This window comes from Mauremys mutica, unplaced genomic scaffold (genome assembly GCF_020497125.1).
Source record: "Mauremys mutica isolate MM-2020 ecotype Southern unplaced genomic scaffold, ASM2049712v1 Super-Scaffold_100100, whole genome shotgun sequence".
In the NCBI taxonomy this organism is placed as follows: Eukaryota; Metazoa; Chordata; order Testudines; family Geoemydidae; genus Mauremys; species Mauremys mutica.
Window position 1 is genome coordinate 45,581 of NW_025423267.1, and position 19,842 is coordinate 65,422.

The 19,842-nt window shown below is 49.2% G+C and overlaps 2 non-coding genes across 2 annotated transcripts; both read right to left on the minus strand.

The window, feature by feature from the left end:
• Window positions 1–14,609: 14,609 nt before the first annotated feature.
• Window positions 14,610–14,682, minus strand: TRNAK-UUU. Its single transcript has one exon. It is a non-coding gene; the product is annotated as a tRNA-Lys (tRNA).
• A 1,250-nt stretch (window positions 14,683–15,932) lies between these two features.
• On the minus strand, window positions 15,933–16,004 carry TRNAA-UGC. Its single transcript has one exon. It is a non-coding gene; the product is annotated as a tRNA-Ala (tRNA).
• Window positions 16,005–19,842: the final 3,838 nt, after the last annotated feature.

The window sequence follows — 19,842 nt, forward strand, 5'->3', positions numbered from 1 at the left end:
AATACACAGCATTTATTGAGAATACAACAGTTAGCATATCGCGCGCTCACACACACACACACTCTCTCTCTCTCTCTCAGAGCTGTTCATAGTTACCAGTCTGTTGTAGCTCGAGTCAATCTAATGGCAAATTACACTGAGCACGAGTGTGGGGCTGGGCTCTTGTCGGTCGCAATCCAATGCTCCGGGAGTGTGGCAAGATGAACCCAAAGTCCCATGGCCAAGCACCCTGGTTCTTATAGGGTTTTTTCCTTTGTCGAAGTCTATGAATTTTGCTGTATCAGTTTGTGATCGGTTACTTCTTTACTGGTGTAAACATTCCACTGCACCTCTGAGAGGGTCAGACTGTCCTTTGTTCTGATTTAATCAATTGTCCTCAGGGGTGCCAGCCTTTACCTCAGGGTCATCAATCTGCCCTTCATTATGGATGCGCGTTGATGATTCTTTGATGTTCTTTAAGTCTCTTGACTCCTTCTTCCTTGACTCTGGCTATAACAATGGCCTTCACACCTTCTCTTTTCCTGATGCATACATCCTCATTCACACAAACCCACTGAGAATACAAACAGTAGTATTTTATATCGAGCAAAAAGGCATTGCAAATGAAACCTTGCCTTCAATGTTTCTCTAATCTGCTTAACATAGACACGGTAGAGAATCCTGTCTCTTATTTACTAAACCTTAAAACAAAGACATATAGATTTAACTAGAATGCCTAATTTGTAATACATAGAGGAAACCATAGTAGACAGTGTAACTTATCCTAAAACAAAAGGTGACCTCAATCAGTCAGAAGGATTGTTCTGGTCTGTCATTCCTTTCTGCTATTCAAACAGGGTGGCTGACAGGATGAAATCAAATCATACATTAAATTCTCACAGTACATTATAAAATCCAGCTCCTACAGCCGTATTCAAGATGTGGGCGTACCATAGATTTATATACAGGCAATATGATATTTTCTGTCTTTTCTATCCCTTGCTTAATGATTCCCAACATTCCATTCGCTTTTTGCTGCTGCTGCACATTGAGTGGATGTTTTCAGAGAACTATCCATGACTCCAAGTTCTCTCTCTTGAGTGGAAACAGCTAATTTAGACCTCATCATTTTATATGTCTAGTTGGGATTATGTTTTCCAATGGGCTGCACTATGTGCTATCCTGACATCTAGTACTGCTGAGATCCTGCATTCAGTACTATCCCTGCCCTTCCTGTTCCCTTTCTCCACTGAACCCCACCAGCCCATGATTACTGTCCCCAGCTTCCCCAGGACTCTCTCTTTGTCTCTGGACCTCTCCGTCAGCAAGAAGCAGTGGCAGGGAGACTTGCCCTCTCTCTGGAGTCTTGGTTTTCTGGGACATGGATTTACTTTGTGTGTTTTGGGAGCCTCTTTGAAATTGAGTGTCTGTGACATTAACCACAGTGCAATCTGGAGTGTTGAACAGCTGTGTCCCCTCAGTTCCCCAGGCTGGGGTGACTTTTACACTGGTTTACTGTGAGAGCAGCCACTCCTGGGCAGTTAACACACAGTCTCCAGCATGTAACTCGCTCCCAGCTACACAGTATTTAGTGCTGCTAGTTAGGTAATAATTGGAGATATACCAATCTCCTAGAACTGGAAGGGACCTTGAAAGGTCATTGAGTCCAGCCCCCTGCCTTCACTAGCAGGACCAATTTTTGCCCCAGATCCCTAAGTGGTCTTCTCAAGGATTGAACTCACAACCCTGCATTTTGCAGGCCAATGCTCAAACCACTGAGCTATCCCTCCCCCCTTAGTGACTCATGAGTTACAGTGCAGGACAGGAAAACACCAGAAAAGTCTCTGTTCCCAGACTTCCCCCAGAAATGTGCATCTTTCCCTGTCCAGCACACTACTGAACAAGGCAAGCTCATGTGAAGTCTGTCATTTCATCTGTGGAAAATGACATGCACCAGCCTTGTTATCCCATATACATGAGTGGACTCATCCCTGCGGCACCCCCTGCTGGTGATTTCTGGGAATTAGCTCATTCCAGCTCCCGCGCACCCTCTGCAGGCCGGTGATCCGCCTGTCCTCTGGCCCCCCGTGCCCCTCCCTGGACCTGGTGCCCCTTTTACCTGGGGTGCTGCCCTCTGGCAGTAACCCCTCAGTCTTAGGGTCTCCCCTCCCCAGGGAACTCCCACCCTCTATGTTTATGTATTGGACTGTAATATAAAATGCAATCAAACAGTCCCCTTCATATCTTAGGGTCTCCCCTTCCCAGGGAACATCCACCCTCTATTCCCACCTCGGCTCAGTATAAGGCCAGTCATCGTCTAGCCCCACACCCTGGGGCAGGCTGCAGTATCAGCCACTCATCACTGGCAAGGAGGGTTTGCACCTGCTGCCTTTGCCTACCACTGGCCTGCCCTCTGCAACCCCCCAGTATCTCTTGCCTTCTGCCAGGCTTTGGCCTGGGGCTTTCCAGGCTGGAGCTCCCCAGCTCCTCTGCCTTTCCCCAGCCCTGCTCCACTCAGGTACCCTGTGTCCAGCTCCCTGCAGCCAGGCCCATCTCCCTCTACAAACAGAGAGAGACTCTATCTGCCCCTGGCTTCTCGGCCTTTATAGGGCAGCTGAGTCTGTTTGGGGCGTGGCCCCAGCCGCAGCCACTTCCCCCAGTCAGCCCAGCCTAAAAGCTGCTTTCTCCAGCCACAGCCCCCTCCCAGGGCTGTTTTTAACCCTTCAGAGCAGGAGCGGGGGTCCACCCCACTACATCCCAAATGCAGTATCCAACACACTTTAATCGAAACACGCTATTTGGATAAAACAATAAAACAAGATTGTTAATTACCAAAAAAAAAGATTTTAAGTGACTACAGGTAACAAGTCATAAAAGTCAGAATTGTTTACAAAAGAAATGCAAGATAAACCACAAATAAATTTGTTAGTCTCTAAGGTGCCACAAGTACTCCTGTTCTTTTTACAAACTAACATGTAAGTCAGGGGTGGGTAAACTACGGCCCGCAGGCCACATCCAACCCGCGGGCCCAGCCTGCCCGACCTCTGAGCTCCCGGCCGGGGAGGCTCCCCCCTCGCCCCCGCTCTCCCACTGCAGCTTCAACATGCCGCGCCACCAGCGCTCTGGCCCACCACTCCTGGGCAGTGCTGCAGCGTTGGGGCTGCAAGCTCCTACTGCTCTGAGTGGCACGGTAAGGGGGCTGGTCTGCGCGCTCCTGAGGGACCTCGTGTCTAGCTCTGGCGAGCCGCGTGGCTGTGGTAAGGGGGCCAGGGCCAGGGGGTTGGATAAGGGGCAGAGAGTCCTGGGGGGCAGTCAAGGGACAGGGAGCGGGGGGCGGCTGGTCAGGGGATGGGGAATGGGGGGGTTGGATAGGTGTGGGAGTCCCGGGGTCCGTCAGGGGGCAGGGATGTGGATATGGATCGGGGCAGTCAGGGGACAGGGAGCAGGAGGGGTTGGGTGGGGTTCTGGAGGGGGTAGTTAGGGTGGGGGGGGTCTTGGGAGGAGGCGGTCAGGGGACAAGGATCAGGGAGGCTTAGATAGGGGATGGGATCCCAGGGGAGTCCTGAGGGGGGTGGTTAGTGGTGGGGGGGGTCTCTGGAGCAGGTGGTCAGGGGACAAGGAGCAGGGGGGGTTGGATGTGTCGGCAGTTCTGAGGGGGGCAGTTAGGGAGTGGGAAGTGGGTGGGGTCGGATAGGGGGCGGGACCAGGCTGTTTGGGGAGGCACAGCCTTCCCTACCCGGCCCTCCATACAATTTTGCAACCCCGATGTGGCCCTCTGGCCAAAAAGTTTGCCCATCCCTGATCTAAGTTAACAAGCTGAAATGGATGGAAAGCAAATGTTCTCTCACCATCTGCTGAGACAGGCTGGTTTTCCTTTCAGCCAGGACTCCCCTAACCCGCCCCTGCCGCCCAAGTTCAGTTCTTCAGGAGTTGTCATGAGCAGAGGGGAAGGGGAGAGAGAGAGTCTCAAGCATTTTTCTCACCTCTTTTTATAATTCAGTCCTTTGTACTAGAAACAACTTCAGTTCTCAGCTGAGTCATGGGGCCAGGCTGTCTGTCGGAGATATGAGCTTCAAGTGTCCCTGTGATGGAATGTAAATGTCATCTTCACACCTTCCCCCTGCCACAGAGTGGCTGTTTGACAGCTGTTTAACTTGCTGTCTCCGAGAAACTGATCTTCCCCAGAGTTGTAACTTTTTCAGTAATATCATACAGTAAAATCTCATAATTTTACATACAGTGTTGCTACACATTTTAACAGGATAATATTCAGTAGATTGTGTTTTCAAAATGCCATTCTGTGTAGAAAATTGATCATCATTTTCTAGAAGAGTGAACATAGGGGTACAGACTGACACAGTGTCTGTCTGTGTGTGTTCCCAGCAGATAAGTGGGTATTTCAATACATCACGCCGAGTGTTCAGCATCTTCAAGGACCGGGGGAGCTGGTCCTGGGAATTCACTGCTTTACCAAGTGTGACACTGTATGGAATTGTGAGACCGCTCCTTGTCCCCTGAGCGCCCCCTCCAGAGACCCCCCTCCCTAACTGCCCTCCCAGGACCCCACCCCCTACCCAACCCTGCTGCTACCTGTCCCCTGACTGCCCTGACCTCTATCCACCCCCCTGCCCACTGACAGACCCCTGGGACTCCCCCACCTATCCAACCCCCCATCCCCCCAAACCTCCGCCCCATCCAACTGTCCCCTGACTGCCCCCCGGGACTCCCTGCCCCTTATCCAACGCCCCCACCTCCTTACCATGCCGCTCAGAGCAGCGTGTCTGGCAGCCACGTGGACCACGCAGAGCCAGACACACTGCGCAGCAGGAGCGCACAGCCCCGCCCCGCAGGAGCACTGCCCGCGCGGTGGCGTGGCTGCGGGGGAGGGGCTAGCCTCCCCAGCCGAGAGCTCAGGAACCGGGCAGGACGGTCCTGTGGGCGGGATGTGGCCCGTGGGCTGTAGTTTGCCCATCCCTGATCAAGGGCATAAACCTATTGAGTCAGCAAGACATGCAGGGGTATGTCTGTGTACTGAGACCTCCGAGGCTTTTCCATGCCATGTGCTGTGAAGCTTGTGTTTGGGACAGAGGAAGTACAAGCCACATGGCAAAGGGAATATAAAGGGCAGCTGCATCATCTCCATTTTGTCTTCAATCCCTCTTCCTACCTCTGGAGCAACTTCTCTACAAATTGAAGCCTTGAACAAAGGACTGAATGACCCATCCAAACTGTGGATGTGTTCCAGACGGACTTTCAAGCCAACAACTCACCAATACTGCTAAGAACCTGATATATAGATTTCTGAATGCATCTCGCTGCTTTCCCATTTAACAACTTTTTTCGTGTCGTGTCTTGTCTTTCCATGCTAAAGGATTGGGTGGCAGTGTGGTCTTTTGGGTAAGATCCAAACCTATAGTGATCTTGTAATGTGGCTGACCCTTTGGGGTCAGAAAAACATTTTGTATATGAGCAGAGTTTTTAAATAACCTCTCACTGTACGGGACCTAGGTGCTGATTGGGAGTCGGAGAACTGGAATGCAATAAAAGGGGCTGTGTGATTTCTTCTTTCAGCTTCTCGATAACCCGTGTGTGGGATCAGAAGCACAGTTTGTGACTGGTCGTTGAGTTTAACTTCAGTGTTAACCACCAGTTTTGGGAGTATCTGCTCTCCCTTTTTCAGCCTGCCCTGATCTTGGCATTTTCAGTGTGGACTGCCCCAGGCACACCAGCTCACACTAAGCACTGAAGTTAAATTAATAATGTGGTTTTTTTTTAATGACAGTCTCTATGAAATCAAGTGACCTCCTTTGTTTTCTTTCATCTGAGCAGGGTTTCCAATTTCCCAACCTGATGTGATCTCCCAGCTGGAACAAGGGGAAGAGCCATGGGTCCCAGACCTCCAAGGTTCAGAGGAAAGAGAGATCCTGAGAGCTCCCTGCACAGGTGAGGAAACATTAAACCAACTCAGAATCTGTAAGTGCCTGAAGGAAACATCTGGGATGCCCTAAAATGCCCTTGGAAGGTCTCTCAGTTCATTATTGTCCCTAGCAGGGGTCGTATCCTCAGGGTAAATATAGCTCATGGCTTCCTGTAGACCCTAGCAGACACCAGACAGTAGCTTCCTCCCTTCCCCCTGTGAATTTGGATGGGATGTGATGAATTGATCCCTCCTCTCTCCTGTTTAGGGAAGAACTTGTGGGAGTTCAGTTCCTGATTTTTATTTGACCTCTCTCCAGCACTTGTATTGGTTTGGCCTTCCCCTTTCCATCCCTGTCTGAGGTTTCTGTCTCTATCACAGCAGGTGACGCAATGGTATGTGAGAAAGAGGAGCAGAATTATCAGCAGGAAAATATTGAGCAAGTGGATAAACACAGAGCATTATCACAAAGATCGAAAAGGAATGTGTCCTGGAGTCATAAGCAGGAAAAATCCCATGACATTCAGCACAGACCAGAAGGAGAGCAGGGAAACCAGCCAGGGGAGAAAGTGGGTAAATGTATTTCCTGTCAGGAAACTCAGAAGGACCTCAAGGAAACCACAACACAACAGGGAATCCTCAGCAGAAAGAGAAAAAATACATGCACTGAGTTTGGGGAAAACGTATGTGATTACTCCATCCTTATAAAGCATCACAGAATCCACACAGGGAAGAGGCCCTATGAGTGCACTGAGTGTGGAAAATGGGTCCCTAGCAGCTCAACCCTTTCCGAACATCAGAGAATCCACACAGGGGAGAGGCCCTATGAATGCAGTGAGTGTGGGAAAACCTTCAGTCGCAATTCACACCTTATTAGACATCAGAGAATCCACACAGGGAAGAGACCCTATGAATGCAGTGAGTGTGGAAAATGCTTCACTGGCAGCTCAGTCCTTATTAGACATCAGAGAATCCACACAGGGGAGAGGCCCTTTGAATGCAGTGAGTGTGGGAAAACCTTCAGTGACAGTTCACACCTTATTAGGCATCAGAGAATCCACACTGGTGAGAGACCCTATAAATGCAGTGAGTGTGGGAAAACCTTCAGTCGCAGCTCAAACCTTCTTACCCATCAGAGAATCCACACAGGGGAGAGGCCCTATGAATGCAGTGAGTGCGGAAAATGCTTCACTGAGAGCTCAACCTTTTCTCAACATCAGAGAATCCACACAGGGGAGAGGCCCTATGAATGCAGTGAGTGTGGGAAAACCTTCAGTCACAGTTCACACCTTATTAGACATCAGAGAATCCACACTGGGAAGAGGCCCTATGAATGCAGTGAGTGTGGGAAAACCTTCACTAGCAGCTCAAGCCTTTCTAAACATCAGAAAATCCACACCGGTGGGGGACCGTATAAATGCAGTGAGTGTGGGAAAACCTTCTGTGGGCACTTAGCCCATGTTAGTCATCAGAGAATCTGCAAGGGAGATCAACAACATAAACACCTCTAGGGCTATCAATACTTTTTTTCTTTAATAATTTTCCTGATTCGCACATAGTAACTTTTAAAGGTGTTTGAACTGTTTGCAGCATGGTTATCCCTCAGTTTGACCAGATGAGGGGCCCATTTTTGCCTTTTGCAGTTTGCCATGTTTTGAGGTGGACCCATTTGTGTTTTCAAATAGAATTTATTTTGTTTAGTTTCAGAGTCAATTTCTATTCAAAGGAAAGCTACTCGAGGTGACAAGTTGTATAAATTTTTACCAGCTTAGACTGTAAGGGTCACTGTCTTCCCCACTTCTCTAATTTGCAAAGGAAAGGCCTGACATCTGTCACAGGATGTGTCCAGCAGGTAGGACAGCTGCACTCATCAACCATCAATATAAAGAACAAGACTGAAATCCATTGCCTTTCAGGTCAATAAGCCATCTAAAGGCTGGTCAATGTAGAAAAGCTCTGTTGGCAGAGCCACATCTCTCAGGGGTGTGAAAAGTCCTCTCCGCTGAGAGAAGTCGTTAATGTGACCTGAGCCCCAGTGTAGACAGTGTTAGGTTGTCAGAAGAATATTTCCAGTGTTTGAAGTGTAGACACAGCCTTAACATCAATTCCAATTTTGACCCATCTCCCTATGTGTGAGAAAGTTACTCGTATGGAGGGCTGAGCCAGCTGTCCGATCACCCGGTTCCTCAACTGTAGCTACAGCTCTGAGTGCCCATGAATGCAAAGACTGAGAGAAATGGAGAGTTCCAGCCATTGTCATTTTAGTATCTTATTGTTCCTCTCTCTGTTTTTTGTGCTGGCATTTCTGTTCTATCAGGGGGTGACTGTATAGCTCAGTGCATCTGTGACAAAAGCTCATTGGTGCCAATTGGTAAAGGGGTCACTATTATTCACAAGCAACTCCTGTCTCAGACCTGACAAACTCGCCACAGCTAATACACTGCTTTTATGATATTTATCCAGGAAGCATAGCAGTGAGATCTCTACTGAAAGCTTGTAAATTATTGATACTCCTACTCACTGCGAGAGGTGTGCCCAAGTCATAGTTAAGGGGTAATGTAAGTATATGGAAAATTATGCCCATATGGTATTGTTGTGAAAGTGAGTCACCCCAATCATAGGTCTTGTTGGGGACGGCCCATTCAAGTTGGCACCTGTTCCTTGCTAGCCAGTTATGTGATGTGTTGCTCCATTGTCAGCCTTTGCACCAACCCAGAAAAGCCAATAGAAAACCATCAAAGACAAATTATAGTCATCGAAATGCTGTGGAAGTGACAAGGACAATATGAGAATGAGGAGATCGTCCTTTCTGTGAATATAAAGACAAAAGACTGATTCAGTTCATAACAGGGTGGAGAAAAACACTCTGGGTCCATTCACCAAGGAGATTCCTAATGACCAGTGGCGCTTCATGAAAGGCAGAGCCGTGGCGCCTAGAGACTAGCAATCAGTGAAATTGACTGAAGTGGGAGGTGAGACTCTACTTAGATAGGAAAGGTAACTATTAAAAAGTGTAGGTTGCATTTTCTGATTTTGTTTAGTTGGTAACAGTTGGTTTCCATCACTATCATTTGTTTGTTTAAATCTCTATCAGTTAAATAAACTTCTGCTTGTTTGATAACTATACTCAAGTGCTGTGAGAGATACAGTAGCAGTGGTCCACAGTAAAACTAGTAACCTGGGATATACCATTGCTTTGGGCAGAGAGGATATGGGATTTCTCTGAGTATCTGGTGATCCGGGCTGGACCCCAGAGGGGGACACATTGAAGGAACTCAGGGGTTAGGGTGGCTGCTGTAGCTCAGAGGAGGGTCCTTGAGTGCCTGATGGGATGGGTGAGTTTAGTCACTAACATCCAGCTGCCAAATGCAAAACTCCCTCTTCCTAGTGGAAGGTGGCAACAAGGAAACTCACAGCCCTCAACTCCCTGAGAAGGGTCACAATATGTCTCTATGTTGATCCACCTGTCAAATTCACACAGGGAAAGCTCCCTATAGCATAAAACTCTGCCATATGAAATCATGGAACATGTGCTCTTCACTCTGTGAAAGCATGTAAAGAATCCAAGCGCTGGAGGGTAGGGTTTGGGTCCAGAGTGACCTAGACTAATTGGAGGATTGGGCCAAAAGAAATCTGAGGAGGTTCAACAAGGAGAAGTGCAGAGTCCTGCACTTAAGAAGGAAGAATCTAACGCAGTGCTACAGCCTGGGGACCGACTGGCTGAGCAGCAGTTCTTCAGAAAAGGACCTGGGGTTTACAGTGGATGAGAAGCTGGATATGAGTCAACAGCACCCTTGTTGCCAAGAAGGCTAACAGCAGATTGGGCTGCGTTAGTAGAAGCATTGCCAGCAGATTGAGGGAAGTGTGTTCATTTCAAACCTGCAGCTTATCCATTTCATTTAGTGACCCCTCCTAGTTCTTGTGTTATGAGAAGGAGTAAATAATACTCCCTTCCTTGGTCCTTTAAAAGATATTATGTGATCTCCTCCTCCTTGTGTCTCATGTCTTGGGACCAACATGGATACAACACCACCGCAAACAACAAGGTTCAAAGTCAATGCAGATGGGAGAAGCATCTTGTGTTTCATTCCTTATGGCCTAGTCCCATCGTGTGGCCATGTCCTGTCAAAAGCTTTGGTGTTTTGCACAGAAACATTATTTCCCCAGGAGAGACCCAGGAATGAGGGCTGCATTCCTGTACCAAACAGTCACTAGAAGGGGGCAGACAAAGGCCTTTAGGATGAGGTGTCCGTCACCGTCGAAAAATCATCTCCCTCCTGTGGTTCCGTGGGCAGCAGGAGCAACCGCAGCTCGGTGGCCCGTGGCAGCACTCCTGGGGTGGCCGCAGCAGCAGCAGGCCCCCTGGGGCTCCCCCCCGCCCCGGGGCAGCAGCTGGAGTGGCAGCAGGTTGTTAGGGCTTCTCCCCTGGTAGCTGGCGCTCATTATCCATCAAATAAATCAAAACACTTCCACCTGCAAGTGGATTTAGCCCAGGACCCTCAGAGTCAGCAGCTCTTACGCCCCTCATTGAGCTCTCTGGTCAGGTGTCCTAGCGCCGGAAGCCTCCTGTTTAGATCCTAAAGTAGCATTTTTGCACCGGGGGGGGGGGGGGCTGAACTTTTGGACTGGACATTGCAGTTCCACCGTTATTTTATTGAATTGCTTCAAAACAGCAAGTCAAGAAAGTCTCCTAAGTGCCAGGCTCTCTGCCATGGAAACAGCTGCTCCTGCTCTCCAGGAGTCTGTGCGTTCCACCCAGCAACGTACAAACCTCTGAACTGAAGGAGGGTCAGACAGTGACGGTAACACAAATCTTCTGACTGTTAACCCAAGTCCCTTCCTTCCTTTAACCCAGGACGTGCCAGTCACCTGTGAGCCATGGTGTTATCTTCATCTTAAAATACCTCTCAGGACATTGAACAGAGGAAGTGAAACCCCCTCCCCCGAATGGCTCCCTGTTGAGGCGTTGTACCGTACCTGCCCCTGGAGACTGTCTGGTTTTATATCCTTAGAGCTTTTTCTCTTCAAACCCCTTATCCCAATTTCTGGGCCACCGCCACATTTCAGAGTTTAGAATTTACTTTCATCACCCTCATATGGCACTTTCCATGTGAATTAGACAAAGTGAGTGGGGGAAGCTCCATGGCTAATGAAAACCGATGCTTTAGGTGAGGCCTGAACTCATAACCCCAGCAGTGCGCCTCCCTCACCAGCCAGGTGTGCCCCTGTAGGTGCTTCATAGACAAGCTTGGGAACTGTAGGGTAGTTACCTGTGTCTGTGATTAACCACTTTGGTGACCTAATTGAGAGGTTGATGGTTCAAAGACAGAGGTAGGTTTTTTTTTAGTGATGAGACTCCAGTACATTTTAACAGGCAGTAAAACGCCTCGATTCTGGTCTAGCCTCATTGGGCAAGTGTAAGTAGTACTTTTACCAGCTGCCTTGGTGGTATAGTGGTGAGCATAACTGCCTCCCAAGCTGTTGATGTGGGTTTGATTCCTACCCAATACAGGGATGTGATGTTTTCTCTGCTGGGAATTGGTTTAATTTCAGTCACATTGTATCAGTTTAGCAATGGAACGAGAGAATCAATGTGCTGCCGGTCATTCAACACCCAGTGGAGGAAGAAAGGGGCAGGACTATACAATGAGCAGGTGAAGTCATCCTGGTATTACAATGTTTGGTTTATTTTTTATTTTTTTTCCTTTACTTCCCTCTCCCTTTTAGACTCAGAGCCTTCAAGGTCAGAAGGGACCAGTGTGATCATCTAGTCCGACCTGCTGCACCTTGCAGGCCAAAAGACCCCACCCACCCACTCCTGTGATAGACCCGGGAGGGGAGGCAGCTCTGTGCACTGCCCCTACCCCAGGCAGCACATGGAGGCCCTCTGCTCCCCTCCCCCAATGGGTGTGCAGAGATGTGCCAGCAGCACTGAGGTGGCTCCCTGCCCACTCTGCCTCCGTCCCTCCGTGCCACTCCCAGAAATGGCCGGCATGTCCCAGCATCCCCTGGGGTGGGGGGAGTGTCTCCATGCACTGTCCCTGCCCTGAGTACCAACTCCGCAGCTCCCATTGGCCAGGAACTGCAGCCAATGGGAGCTCTGGGGGCAGCGCTTGCAGGCAGCGGCACACGGAGACCCCCTGGCCCCGCTCACCTAGGAGCTGCTGCCGCAGGGTTGTGTGTACCGGTCACTTTGGGAGCTGCATTGCCCGGGGTAAGTACCACCCCTCCTGCACCCCAATCCCCCTAACACAGCGCTCGCATCCCGCACACAAATTTCCTCCCAGAGCTTTGCTTGTCTTCCTTTCACCCAGAACCATCCTTCTTCTCCTGGGCTGCAAGTAGCCATCCCTGGGAAGCCAAGACGCAGGCACAGGATTCTACCTCTCAGCAGCCAACCGCACCTCCCCAGGCTTTGCAGAATGAGTGGTGACGCTCTACTAACCCCACTTAGCTGCATTGAGGCACTTAGCTTCTGCCCGGCCTTCCTCAGCTCGACTTTCCTCTTTTGCCTCATTCCCGCCTCACTTCCTCCTTTGGCAAGTCACGCAGAAGAGCCGGCTGCCATAGGCCAACCTCCAAGGGCAGAGGAGACCAAGCCACAAGGCTTCAAAAGGTCACTGGCCAAGGTCCTCTAGCTTTCCCCTGCTGATGCCAAGGCTTTTTCTCAGCTCATTTCACCACCCTCTGTCATGCAGGGGTTGGGGTTATCGCAGGTGTTACCCCAAATTAGGCCAGCTAGTCAGCGTAGGGAGCACTAATGACCCACCAGTTTGGCAGAAAGCAGCACATTTATTATATTGACAGCTAAGCTCAAAAGAAAGGGGGTGGGGTGTCACACTCACACTCCCAGGACAGGCATAGCACTGGAGATGTCTGGATTCTGCAAGGTAAGTTTCCCACAGCACCGTGATGCATGGTCTGATGAAGGTAAGTCTCCCTGAGGCACAATGAAATGCAACGCAGAGAACCGCTGGCCAGGCGGTCGGGGTAAAGGGCATTCACTGGAGGTACAAGCTTGTGAGTGCTCTCCTGAGCACAGGGCCCTTCCCCTTTTAAGGACCTGCTCCTCATGGCCTGTGACTAGAGATGACTTGGCTGCATCTGGTTGGTCACACTCCACCTTGGGCAGTGTCCATGCTCTGGGTGTGTGATTGCTGCCTAATTAGAGTCCCAGACATCTTGTCTACCTGGGAGCTCTTCTGCTCTTCAACCAGAACGTTCATCCCACAAGCATTCCAGGAGGGAGCGGGAGGGGAAAAGCCACTTCACAGGCATTCAGAGAGGGAGAGGAGACAAAAGTGGGAGCAGGGGAAGTATAACAGACCTTCTGAGCATAGAAATCACTGCTGCTCCTACAACAGCAGGGACAGGCCAGGAGGAGCTGGGAAAATTAAACCCACATGTTTCTGTTTGGTTTTGAACCAGGAACCTTTTGCATGTTAGGCAAACGTGATAACCACTACACTACAGAAACTTGGTTACAGGGCTGTGCACCTCCCTTCATAAGACCATAAGAATGGCCATATTGAGTCAGACCAAAGGTCCATCCAACCTCACATCCTATCTGCTAACAGTGGCCAATGCCAGGTGCCCCAGAGGGACTGAACCTAACAGGTAATGAGCAAGTGATCTCTCTCCTGCCATCCATCTCCACCCTCTGACAAACAGAGGCTAAGGACACCATTCCTTACCCATCCTGGCTAATAGCCATTCATGGACTTAACCTCCATTCATTTATCTGCAAAAAGAACAAGGAGTACTTATGGCACCTTAGAAACTAACAAATTTATTTGAGCATAAGCTTTCCTGGGCTAAAACCAACTTCATTGGATGCATGCAGTGGAAAATAGAGCAGGAAGATATATATTCACACACACACACACACACAGAGAACATGAAAAATTGGGTGTTGCCATACACACTATAACGAGAGTGATCAGTTAAGGTGAGCTATTATCAGCAGGAGAAAAAAAAAACCTTTTGTAGTGGCTTTCATGGCCTTTGAGAAAGCAAGACAGAGCCTTGGAAGACCCAGCAGGGTTTGTGGCACAGGAATTGTTCTCAGATTCCACTGAGACTTCAACTCAGATTGGAGGATTCAAAGTCCTGAGTGCTGCCCTCACACCATGGGACCAGCAGAGCACCTGTTGATTATTGTAGCCTTCCAGCAGGGAGGACTCTGTGGGCAGGGGCGGCTGTAGGCATTTTGCCGCCCCAAGCACGGCAGGCAGGTTGCCTTCGGCGGCTTGCCTGCGGGGGGTCCGCCAAAGTCGCAGGCAAGCCGCCGAAGGCAGCCTGCAGGCCCTTTGCAGGCATGCTGCCGAAGGCAGCCTGCCTGCCGCCCTCGCAGCGACCGGCAGAGCACCCCCCGCGGCTTGCTGTCCCAAGCATGTGCTTGGCATGCTGGGGCCTGGAGCCGCCCCTGTCTGTGGGGACAATTTTTTCTGGCAGGGAGGACTCAGTGGGAAGATGCCTCTCTGGCCAGCCCTGCATTTGCTCAAAAAGTCAGCACACAGCACTTTGCTGCAGGCCCAGAGGCCTTTCTTCCTCTAGACTGTGAGGCCAGTGTACAGGTGAGGCAGTAGCACCTTCAGTCCCAGGCAGTAAAGTGCCCTTCCTAGGAAAGGCCATGTCCTGAAAAGGAAAAACTAAAGTCAAGGAGAGTCCTTCTAAAAATCCTTGGGGATGTCACAGGGGGAAAGTGTTTTTTTACCTGACCAGGGACTTGAACCCTGGACCCTCAGATTAAAAGTCTGATGCTCTGCCAACTGAGCTAGCCAGGCTTCACATTTTAAAGAGGCAAATTTCATGCAGAAGAGAAACTAGTCAAAAAAAAAATGAGGGCAGGAAACAATACAGAAAACCTGCTACTCTCGCTCTCTTAGCAGTCCTAGCCCCAGCCTGCTCCTCCACCTGGTGCCTTGAGGCCTTATTCTTTTTTTCGTTAAATATCAAATCCAGGAGAAAACACAGTTCTACAAAGCAAAACGAAATCACAAACAGAAATGTCATTGGAAATACAGAAATAAAAAAGGAAAATGCAGTTCCCATCACTTTATCGTGTCTGGGCAATTCCTGTATCAAGAGCACCCACTAAGGTCCTTGTGTGCTTACGAGAAATCTGGAGGAACTCATACCACAACCTGAACATGAAACTCAACTGCTCCCAGGTGCTGCAGTAAAACCCTTTCCCTGCTGTGACATTGCACTCCATAGGATTTTATGAAAATATGCTAATGAGTGTGAATATAAAGTGACTGGACTATGCTTCATGCAAAAGGTCTCTTGTGAGGTATCATTACAAAGCTTATAATCTACTGTGTGTGTTCATCCTATTTGTATGAACCGATCATTCTTGGATCTGAAACTAGAAATATGAACTCTAACTCTGAGGTCCTGTTGTAATGATGCAAAGTGTGGGCCATTAACAGTGGTTTGGACTCTTGATGGCTCCCATTAACCAGGACAATAGACTGTAGTTGGCTCTGTCCTGCACCATCTGTGAGTCAGGCCAGGAAGAATGAAGGCTTGGGGGGGCGGGTCTCACAGGACATGTGACCATGTCCCCCGGTACAGGAATCCATCTTAAACCTGGGGCTCTTCCCCAGGTGAGAGACAAAAGATTCCTGCCTTGTACCAAAGCTGTACAAGGGGGTGGAACTGAACAAACATGGCTGCAGTCATGAGACATCTCCTAGTCATCACCTGAGCTGGAACAAGGGCTATACCAGGTGAAAAGATTGGGTCCAGACCTGAGCACTGACTGCCCCTCTGTTTCCTTGCCTCTTGGTCTGTGCAGATGGGACCTTTCCCTCCAGTGCTGGAGGATTCGCCCTTCTCATCTACCATTGTCCCAAGCAGCACAGCTGGTGGGAATCTTAAATGTACAGAGAAGACTTAGGAGCAGAAACTCCACCCTGACCTTCCATGCAATTGGCACTTGCCCCTCACTGAGCAGGATTAAAATTCCTGCAGGGAGACTGGTGGGCCCCATCCCCTCTGGGCAGGAGCAAAGCAGCAGGGTGAACAGAATTGGAGATGCTGGGGATTGAACCAAGGGCCTCATACATGCAAAGCATGTGCTCTACCACTGAGCTACAGCCCCAGATGGGCCATGTGTGCTATAGGTTACACTCAGAGCCCTCCTGTTTCCAAAGCACCTAGTGACCTAAAAGCAGCATGAGGGACACATTCCCTGCTCTCAGGCCAAAATAATACACTGATGATAATAAGAAGTATATAGAAAGATTTTGCAGTCACTATGGGCATAACTATGATGATTGTTTCGTGTTTCACTCTTAATATCTGGCACCACCACTGCCTTTCCCTTTAGTCTTGCAATTAACAAAGGGTAAAACTAAACATCACTTCAGATACAAGGGAGTGTTTGTGTTCATTCCTGTTAGCTACACAGGGGTTTGATGTAGCTGCTTTCAATCCTCTGGTTCTGCCGGGATAAGTAACATTTCAGGGTGTCACTGAACTGAAGAGAGGAGATCATTTTTTGACAGGTTACACCTACTCTTAAGGGTGTTTGTCTGGATGGCAGCCCTGGTTCCCAGGTCTCTCCTGAGGGAAGAAAGTTTCTGTGCAAAATACTAAAACTTTTAACAGAGAGGAGGTAAAGGCCATGGCCACATGATGGGGCCAGTATGTACCACAACATGGTTCTTCTATGTGGGATGACTCTGAACACTGACTGATCTCCACTCCCTTGGATTTGAAGAGATGTTTAGTTGTGCACCTGGGAACCTATAAGGCTGAAGCAATTTTATGGATGGTGACACTACGATTGAAGGGTAATTTCATGTTGTAAAAATTGTAAAAACAATTAGCTTAAACTGGAACTGCCTGTTATTAAAGGCTGGTTTCCCCACATCAGTTCCATAAGCTCTGCTAGAAATGCCCTGGTTTCTCTCCTGCCTTGGTGGTAACTGGAGGGAATCGTCCCCTGCTGCCCTTGGCTCCAGGCTGGTTTTTCTGGGGAGGGGACGTGGAATTGATTTGTTCGCTGTTGAGAAGGGAGCCAGGCCAGTTCTCAGGGAACGAGAACTCCCAGCATCTTCCCAGCCCAGCCCAGGCTGCTGCCCTGTCCCAGCCTCTGTTTCCCTGGGGGCCCTGCGTGTTTGACTCTAGAGCAGGCCGGGAGCAGCAACAGAGGCAGAGGACAGCCTGGGCCGGGCAGATAAGAAGGAATTTAGCCAGCAAAAAAGGTAAAATGGCAGGGGAGTATTACCGTGGACTCAATGGCATTTCTCCATTGGTCTGTCTGCTTTGGGGCAGGGACAATAACACATCCTGCTGCATTCGATATTTCAAAGGGCAGTTTAGGATTTTCATTCTCACACATGGTGCACAAAGCAGGACTCAACCTTTGCTGTAAACTAAACAAGCTGCTCACAGATTCTGGCAGCCACAATTGTTGTGTATTTGGTTGTCATGGGTTTTGTTACTATGGCAACTGAGTTAGACTATTAAGGGATAGCTCAGCCGGTTTCAACCGGCTGAGTGAGCTCTCTGTGTCTGTAAATAAAATGGAGGTTTTGGTTAGCTGTCTGCTCTCTGGCCTCAAGTGATTGCTTCCTACACCGGCTGCCCCAAGGACCAATGAGCATTTGGATGAGAGCTCAGACCTGCCCCCGTCCCAGAGGGAGGGGGTCATCTGTGTGGGGACTGGCCCACTGACCTACCCGCTCCTAACTCCCAAACGTTCAGTAACTATGTTATCAGTGCCTGTGAGTGTTATTTAAACCATAAGAAAAAACACACTGGGCTGGACCAAAGGGCCATCTAGCTCTGAACCTTGTCTTCTGACAGTAGTCAATACCAGGTGCCCCAACAACCAGTCAACAAGGGACCACTGGGAGTTGAACCTGGGATCTCCTGTTAATGAAACAGATGCTTTAACCAGCTAAACCATGGTGCCTGTAAGTAGCTATAACATACTGTCTGCGCATACCTGACTCCCTGCCATCGCCACCAGGGCCTGACAAGCTTTGCTTGTGTTTGGATTCTGCAAAGCAGAGGAGCAGGTGAGGTTTTCCTTGCAAGCTGTGTGTGAGTGAATCTTTGGCCAGGTCTGCACTACAAAGTTGTTTCAGCAGAATTATATTGCTCAGGTGTGTGAAAAACACACAACGCTCTCTCGGTCGGTAGCTTGTGGCTGGTGTACACACTGCAATGCCATGTCTGGCGACAAAAGTGCCCTGTTTTGCTGACAAAATAAAATGACTTCAATGAGTGGTCTAGAGCTTTTTGCAGCAAACTTAAAGTAACAGAGTAAATGCTACTGTTCATTATAGCACCATAACTGGCCTTCCCAGTATCCCACAATGCCCGCTGTGAACTCGTCTGCCCTACATTCCTGCTACAGAGCCACGGGCCCCTCCCCTTTCATCGCTCTGGGAAGTTCTGACAGCTGAGCCTGCTGCTCTGCTCCGGCAGCCAGGAGCAAATCACTGCCGTGGATGCTGCTCTCTCCTGCCCTGCGAACAGAGAGCCGGGTGGTGGGAACTTCCTGTAGGGGGGCCACTGGCATCCGAACTGTGACACGCCCATGACACCCCTTCCCTCGAGGAGGCTCTTACCTTCTAAACAGGGACGGCTGTTTTCTAGTAAAATCACTAAAAGGGAAGGAGAAAACTCGAAAGAGGTTCCTCCTGGCGCTCATGTCCGTGAACCCGAATACTCTCTCAGTCCTCAAAGAGAGACCTGGAGAAGGAGACTTGCTGAAGCAAAGCCACAGGGGTCTCTGAGGTTTTCTTGGCCCCTCGCCCCTGTCCTGCCTGCCTGATGTCAGCATCTCTTTGTGAGGTCACCACCTCCCCACCATCTTTGACCAATAGTCTGAGGTCCTGTAAAAGGCCTTTGTGATGTCACTGCCACACCCCTCCCTTGCTGTGCTAATGTCCTGCCCCTGGCCAGGCACTTTGGAGGTTTGAGCTACTCCCTGTGGATCACCCCACTCAAGGAGTGTTCGTTCTAGGCAGCAAGCCGGCTAGACAGGAAAACATCAGACGCTGCTCCCAATGCTACACTCAGTTTTTCAGGAATTAGTCGACTTTATGGCCAGAAGAGACCATTAGAGCATCTAATCTGACCCCCTGCATATCACAGGCCTCCTGTATGACACAAGAGCTACTTTTGGGGCAAACACATTCCAGAAAGGCAGCTAGTTTTCATTAAATGACATCAGGAGATGGAGAATCCACCACTTTCCTTGGTAGCTTGTTCCTGTGGTGAATCATCCTCGCTGTTGAATATTTGCATCTTATTTGTAATATGAATTTGTCTTTTTTCACCTTCCAGCCACTGGGTCTTGTTATGCCTTTCTCTGCTCGATTAAAGAGCCCTTTAATACACAACCTTTTCTCTCCATTAAGGCCCTTCAACACTTCAATGAAGTCACCTTTCAATCTTCTTTTGATAAGCTAAACAGGTTGAGCTCGTTCAATAGCTCCCTAGAAGGCATTTTTCTCCAGCCCTCAGAACATTTATTGGCTCTTTGGTCATCAGACTCCTGAACTGCAGCTGGATGTGGCTCTTGTTCTTCTGCACAGCATAGCTCCTGGAGAAGAGGGATCTGCAAATGTACATTCGTATGATCCCTTTGTTTACTTGATGAAAACATAAATTGACACTTTGAGGATTGGATCTGATTTCAGCTGATGGACAGCTTCGCTAGGTTTTTATGCATTTGGACAGTGAAATGTTGAGTGTTTACATTCATATCAAGCACTCCCATATAGAGGAGCCCCTGAACAGAATGGAGAATGGAAATGAAAATGTTTTCCTTTTTTAAAAAAAAAGAAAGAAGGTTATAAGAGAACACATGGGATTGAATCAAAGACCACTTGATCTACCATCAAGCACTCTACCACTAAGCTATGCCTCCATGACCACAGTATGGACTCATGATCTCCAGGACTTTGAAGGACAGACCC